At 41.1% G+C, this 8,297-nt stretch overlaps 1 pseudogene; it reads right to left on the minus strand.

The window, feature by feature from the left end:
- Nucleotides 1–2,672: 2,672 nt before the first annotated feature.
- On the minus strand, nucleotides 2,673–2,789 carry LOC124597698 (annotated as a pseudogene).
- Nucleotides 2,790–8,297: the final 5,508 nt, after the last annotated feature.

Here is an 8,297-nt window from a genome sequence, read left to right on the forward strand (position 1 = left end):
TGGCTCATTATGAAGAAGGATTTAGGGTGCAAAAAGCACAATTGTTCTCACAGGCGAAGTTACTGCTACGACTGCCTAGGAAAATATGTGATTTACTTTTAATTTTAATTCCTTTTTCCACATTTCCGCTTGGTTCACCGTACTACTTCTTCAGTGTACAGATTGACTAACATCGGGGACAGGTTTACAGCTCTGTCTCGCATCCTTTTCAATGAATGTCCTCCATTTCACTTCCTTTAACGCTGATGACTGTCAGATTTCTATGTAAATTATTCATAATTTCCATTTCCTGTGTTTATAACTACGGATATCCAAAAGTATGTTCGAGTGAACAGTATTAAACGTTTTCGCTAGTTTACAATGCCATTAAGTTTACCTTTCTTCAATCCATCTCGCTGAGGAAATGTGGCCGCATTACACTTTGTGTAACATTCCCACGGGTTTGAACGTTCTGCAGTATATCATTGCTTAAAAACAAGCCGAATTATGCCATCCACTAATCCTAGTACTTTATTTTGACGAACATAACACAGTATAGGTTGCAATTTTCCTCCATTATGTATCAGATAACGCGGAAGGTCTCACCTTCGATCCCGCTTATTGAGTATTTTATTTCGTCTTCGCCGTCTCTTCTTCATACTTGTGGGTAATGGAACATTGTTTTGCATACTGATTCATAGCGTTTATTCTTTATGTTGATGCGCCATTTTTTTATGCTACACGTACGCAATAGACACCACATCTTCAATTATCTCGTTCCTTATCTACTTCCGACACCTACAATTTAAAGAGTGATAAACACGATGGCTGATAATGTTTCTCTTCTTTTCTTATCCATTTCTCAGCGTTAATTGCGTATCCAGTTATGCATAAGATATGTTGCAGTTTCTTATTTTTGCCTTTTCCAATACTTCTGAAGTTGTCCTAAGAGTTGCAGCGTAATAACTCCTTCCAGGGTAGATTATACTCAGGAATGTAGAATCTCGAATTAGTTCATTTATTCAATGATACTAGTTCCTAGGAATCGGTAGAATCATACGGGAAATAGCACTACAACAGACATTAGATTCTGTTGCAGAAATATGGAATTTATACGACGCTATACCTCGATTTTCGTATGTAAAACATGAATGCTATAAATCTGAGTTTTGAATTTTTTTGTTATTTATATATCACAACTATACGCACATTACTCATGGCTATAGTGCTCGATCGTCATACCTTTCCTAAGGTATTAGGAGCTTTTGGAGCGGGATCCCCTAATCAAGTTCAGACTGTATTCCGGCAAGGGCTATCACTGTGGACCAGGAAGAGGGTTTCGTACTAAACTGACTTTAATTCCGTATTTCATTAGAAGTGCAGTAAATTCATTAATAGAATTCTCTCACATTTTAGTGTTCCGTGGGTATGAACACGGAGCGTAATCCTCAGTGTGGCGTGTAACTACACCGTAGCTTGGAACCCCGGCACAATTTCTCGCCGAACAGTAACTGGGCGGCCATTTCACCAAGTTCGTCCCGAACTCACCACGCGCTACCTCATCTTAATAGGAGCAAATTAGGCTGTAATCCAATAGAATGGGAATTATGCGGCTTAATTCAATGTTCCCCGGCATTAAGCCGAATGTTGGCGGAAGATGTGGGTGGTAAAACGAACAGCTCTGGAACTTGTGCGGCAGTGGTACATTACTACGCCGAACGAGCAAATCCCACATGTACTGTGACGCTATCGGAAAAATTTAAAACTTCTTGACGTGTATGCGTGTTAGAGTCACACTGAATAGCACCATTAACAGGAGAGCAAAAATTCGTTTAAAACTGTCGGTGGTTTCGAGGTAGTACCTCAGTTAAGCAACAACTGAAGTAGTTTTGTTGTGAGCAAAGAAAGAATATGACAGAGGAGTATGAATTGATACGTTTAATTTACATAAGTGTAGATGTACATTACATGCAATATGTACACAGATGTGTTACAAAACCTCGATTACAACATTCGTGTGATACAGTGTATCAAATCAAGCTACCTCGTATAGGGAAATACGTTTTGGATTACATACGATTTTCTCGAACGACACAAATGTCAAAGCAGTTTAGGAAAGCGAGTAACAATGCTAGTCCTACTTTCGCTACTATCACTCAATTATAACAGTAATCATTAAACTTTTCACCTTCATCCTCGTCAAAAGAGGAGCATTAATTAATAATGAACAATTTCAGAATGCTGAAATGGGTGGTTCGATATTTGCTTCTGGGGGAGAAAGCGGAGGAACATGTACTCAGGAAGTCAGATTATGGTATGTGATGGAGGGCTCCCTGTCCCCTCCCCCACAAGCTGTCGCCACCTTGTACCATTCATGAATGTTAAATGGGAAAAACGATAGACGATATATCTCCATGCAAAAATATCGCCGTTATTATTCTACTAGACACTTTTCAGAGCTTGACATCTTAAAAAGCGGTACTAGAAACTAAACTCTGTCCTAACAGCCCATGAAGCCCCAGCCATACCGACCGGCCTCTTTGTCATCCTCACCCCAAGGCGTTACTGAATGCGGATACGGAGGGGCATGTGGTCAGCTCACCGCTCTCCCGGCCGTATGTCAGTTTCTGAGACCGGAGCCGCTACGTATCAATTAAGTAGCTCCTCAGTTTGCCTCACAAGGGCTAACGCACTGCCAACAGCGCTTGGCACACCGATGGTCACCCATCCAAGAGCTAGCCCAGCCCGTCAGCCCTTAACTACGGTGATCTGACGGGAACCGGTGTTACCACTGCGGTAATGCCGTTGGCTAAAAAAGATAAAAAATAAACTCATTCGTCTGCGATATGCTAAAAGCTACCCTGCTAATCTTCTAGTATCTGTCACTGTAGTTGGAAGATTATTACCGTGATACTCTAAAAATACTTGTGCTTCAACATGTTTCCACCTGACAAAAGCAACCAGTGAGGCAGTACCCAAGTTGTTCTTCGGTCATTTCTACTACGTCCTTAAATGCGAACATTTTAGGTAAGGCTTTACCCTGACAGTTATTGATGTTGATTGAAACAGCAAGTTGACTGTTGCCAGTCACTGTTTATATATCTCCACAACGCGCTTCGAAGGTTTGAACCTCAATCATTCCTTAGTGTGACATGTGTGTGTTGTGTTACGATTCTGGGGGAACTTGCCTAGTGAAGAAACGTGATAGAAATCTACCACGGGCAGTACTTCTGCTTATGGCATGTATCGGTTAGAAAAATGCACCGATGATGACTGATATCAGTCGAAATCGATCTGCAACAAGATAAATAAATTATGTTTCCGCGACTTGTTGCTACATTATTTATAATTTCATATTCCACGGTCGATGCACAGAAAGGGAACGTTATGGAGCCAAACATTCAAAACAAAACACTACTTCAGAACATGGACTTCGAGGGATTTTAATGAATAACTAAATACATATCTAACAGTGAAGAAACATGTAAAATAGAATACTTAGAGTGGTCACAGATCCCTTTCACTCCCGTAACATATGTAAACAGTCTTATTTTGTAAACGAAGATGGTGCTTGTAAATTATTAGATTGAAAGAACAAATAGCAAAAGAGAAACATTATCACAGAGTACAAATAATGTACATCATAACAACTTTATTATTTGGAAATAGGTTTTGAAGAATTGTGGAGTACTTTGTTTGAGGTGCTGAACACAAAGTGCATTGGAATAAATATTTCAGGCTGTATACAAATCGAGTTCTGTCAATTTTATATAGCTTGAATTTCATACTTGTTTTTATAATCAGGTGACATGTTTTTATTAAAAAAAAGAAACCGAAAACCATGTTCTGAAACAGTGTTACGTTTCTTACGTTTCTCCACTAGACAGTGCCACAAATTCCCAAAAATCTTAACAGAGTACACACATATGCCATACTAACAAATGTAAATCCACCTGATGATAGAGGTTTAAATCTTCTATTACATCTAGTTATCAATGATGTTGAGGGTACTATATTAAGGAGAAATACATAAGGACTACTTGAGCAAACGTCTAGTAATGTATCTTCCATAGATGAATTGTTCCTCCTTAGAATTCAATCAACGTGATACTAGTTTTTGCTGCCATTAATTTTAAGAAGTCAACCCATTTTAAACCTTCCAAAGTCCGTTTACCAAGACATCCGAGACGCTCACTAATTCCAGCGGTTGTCCACTTGTCCTTTTACCTAAGACCAATAAGTAACATTTGTATGAAACTAAACTGGTTGCCCTTTCACATAATGTCCGTCCTATGCCACTGTTCTTGCATTTCATATTCATTTTCTGTATACAATACCATGGACCGCAAGCAGTCTCTTTGAGCTCCTGACGTCATCCACATCCATGTAACACCCATATAAACAGTGAGGAGCACTGTACGCACTACACATCGCTGTGGCACACAGCGAATTCCATATCAAACGCTTTCTCCTTATCGAGAAAGACATCCTGAGCTTTACTTAATAGTAACGCTGGCATCTAGTGACATTGAGTAAAAGCTAAGGAGTACACTGATAGGCCAACACTGCCCACCGTGACTTTGGATGCGGCTTGGTGGCGTTGGGGGCACGTGACGCCATAGCAAAAGTATAAAAGCGGAGCAGACACCGATGGGTGCTCACCCTAGCGAAGATAAACTCTACAAATGGGAAGATCCATTGGGATAAGTGACTGTGACAAAGGACGGTTTATTATTATGCAGAGCCTGTGAGCGAGCATCTCTACAACGGCGAAGCTGGTCGAATGTTCATGTGCTACTGTCGTGAGCATCTACGGAAAGGGGTAAAAGGAGAATGAAACTTTCACTAGGCGCTAAGTGGTTAGAGTTTCACGAATCTCCTCAGAAGATGTGGTTAGGGGCCTTGTCTGGTCTGTAAAGCAGGTTACATGGTGTTATGTGGCATCTGTGCCAAAAAGCCATAATGCTGGCGCACGCATAAGTGTTTCGGAGCACGATGTTCATCGTACATTGCTGAACATCGAGCTCTGCAGCAGAACATCCCTATGTCTTCACATGATGACCCAATGACTCCTTCAGTTATGACTGCAGTGGGCATGGGACCATTAGGATTCGACCCTCGATTAATGAAAGCGTGTATGCTCTTCGGGTGACTCACAGTTTGGCTACCGATGTGGCCGCCCACTTTATACATCGTAGCGCCTACTGAATCGGCATCCCATTTTAGGTCCAACCAACACGGGATGCCTGAATCACAGGGTTTATATTCACCAGGACTGGGATCATCTGTTGTTCTTTTGGTGAGTGTATTATTGATTCGTTTTTGTAAGTCCCATAAATTGTTTCCGGACTTGTGTTCCCGCATTTCTATTCTGCTAGAGCCATTTTCAAGGCACAAACTGCATCTGACAGGCGTTGTACAAGCAAATTTAAAACCTCGGATCTTAGAGTAATTCATGAAAGATAACACACACACACACCCACACACACACACACACAGACACACACACACACACACACACACACACACACTGAACACCAGTGCCAACATAGATGACTGAAGTCAGAGGTATCGATAGTGAAAGACTATGAAATAGCAGGTGAGGCAACGTTGACTGTCTGTTTTTTGAGAAGTGAACGAGCAGGATCTCAAGTAAAGTTAAAACAAAAACCTTCATCCCTGTTTACAAGGTTGCTCGCTAATTTAATCTCAACAGTTTCCTTAATAACACTGTCCCAATAGCTGCACGTGCATGCCAATATCTTTGTATTGTTATATAACATAGGGTTACCAGTATCCAAACAATTTTCCGCAATAGCAGATCTACTTGGCTGCTGTAATTGTGTGTGTCGTTTATGCTCAGTACATCGGTCCTGCATGGTTCTGATAGTCTGACCAATGTATGCCATCCCATAGTTACAAGGAATGAGATACCCACTAACCTTAAGCAAACGAAGGTCATCCTTAACAGAACCCAAAATCACTCAAATATTAGCTAAAGGTCGGAAAACACATTTCATATCGTGTTTCCGTAAAATACGACCGATCTTGTGGGACGTGCTTGCTGCGTAAGGCAAAGAGGCAATGTAGACTCAGTATTATCATGTCACCAGACGCACAGTAGGTTGATAGCGCATTGCACGTTCAATCTGTCTTTCGCTATAGCCATTCTCACGATATGTAGCTTCAACAAGTGCCAGCTCATCTGGCAAAGTCTCAGTGCCAGAAATGAGATGTGCCCTGTGCACCAAGGTGCGAAGTACCCTTTCACGCTGAGCCAGACGGTGACAACTATCAGCCTGATTACCTTTTTAGAACATCTGAACTCGATCCACCAGAACATTCCTTTTACGATGGAGGTAGAACAGGATGGTTGCCTTCTCTTTCTTGACGTTTTTGTTACGAGGAAGGGTAATGGGTCATTGGGACTTGCAGTCTACCCCAAACATACTCACACTGATTTGTGTTTACAAGTACTATCTAGTACGTCAGACAGCTCAGAGAATATGGAGATGCGGAAAATTATCTATGGCCAATAGGTTGTAGGCAATACTCATATTGTGGTCAATGCAAATGGTACAGCTATTTTACTGGAAGATTTACTCCAAATCGTATTCATAAATGCTTCGATTTTGTTGTGATGAGTGTAAGTCGTTGTTAAATGGAAACGGCTTCTTCTGTCAATGACGTCATTAAAAAGCTCTTGGAGTGCAAATTGGTCAAATAAAGTTACATATAGACACATATTAATGTTATTGAAGGTAATATTATATTGGTAAGTCACGTTTTTCTTCCCCAATCGACGTTTCTACCACTCTTCAGGATTTTGTGGTATCCCCGAATAACTGGGCTCGAACCGGGGACGTCAGAGTATCCAGAAGGAGATCGCAGCATAGAGTTCGAAATGTCGAGTGGGGACAAGCTAGTTTTAAAGGAACATAATGCGGCTAAACAGCCTAGAAGATTTTACATTAACACCCTGTTATGTTCTTCTGGTGTCTCTACGTAGAATTCCGCTAAGAGGGAACTCCATAAGATCCCAAGAAAGATCATAGTAGAGTGCTCCAAACGTCGATTGGGAAGAAGAAACTTCAAGACGAACATGACGCGGGCTAAGACATTCGAAGGTTTTAGATGTAGACAAGCTGAAAACCTGCAGTCTTACACAGATTAATGTTACTCTGTGGAGAAGGCGTAATGATGAGATATGACACAGTTAGAGTAACTAAAATTAGTTACCTCAGAAGCAAGAAATTAGCGAGGAAGCGTCATTTAAAAATATTGTTCACAGTGCTACGCGTGATTCACAGCGAAATATCGGAGAGCGTATCCCATTGCTTAACGAACAGGGATTATACCACAAAACTTTCTGGCAGCTTAAAACTGTGCCAGACCGAGACGACTCAGGACTTTTTCCTTTTACTGGCAAGTGCTCTATCATCCTTTTTCTTTGTTAAATTGATCATTTTGTTCCTTTCCGTTCATAGCATTTGGTTGCGGCGAATGTCACAAGACACCCGTTCAAGTTCACCGTTTAGCCTTTCACTCAGTTTTTTATTGCAGAGAGGAGCCAGCCCTCTGACCGAACACACTGAGCTACGTTACCATCTGAGCGACCCTAGCTCGACTCACAACCCGTCCTCACAGCTATAATTCTGACAGTAGCTCGTCTCCTACCTTCCAAACTTCACAGAAGCTCTCCTGCAGACCTTGCAGATGATACAGATGTTAATATAGATGATAAGGAAAAATAAACTCCTAATGTTCTAGAACAGCGTTGTTGATGTATTGCTTGACATATTTACATTGATTAAATATATACGAGGTGCGACAATAAAGTAATGTGACTGATTTTCTCTGCAAGATGTGGCAACCCTGAAGGCTTGCATGGGCACAATATCTTTGACTTTGGTCTATAAGCTGCTTCTAGTCCAAGAGGCAAATCGATGCAACTCCTCAGTCGTGAGTTGTGCTTTAATAAGTTAACACGTGTTTGTGCGTCTCTCGTCACGGAAATGGAACCGCATAATACTGTGCCACGGTATACCATTTCTTTTTGCGTTAAATTGGGAGACAACGTGACGACAACCTACACTAAGCTTCAGAAGGCTTTTGGAGAGGAGGTTATGTCAAGAGCACAAGTTTTTCGTTGGCATAAAACTTTTATTGAACGAATGTTGAAGATGAAGACCGCAGTAGATGACCATGCAACCTACTGTGCTTCTTTGATTCCAAGGGAACTGTTCATAAAGAGTGGGTGCCTTCTGGACAAACAGTTAACCATTATTACTACAAAGAAATTTTAGAAAGACTTTGTA

Source organism: Schistocerca americana, chromosome 2 (assembly GCF_021461395.2).
Source record: "Schistocerca americana isolate TAMUIC-IGC-003095 chromosome 2, iqSchAmer2.1, whole genome shotgun sequence".
Classification (NCBI taxonomy): domain Eukaryota; kingdom Metazoa; phylum Arthropoda; class Insecta; order Orthoptera; family Acrididae; genus Schistocerca; species Schistocerca americana.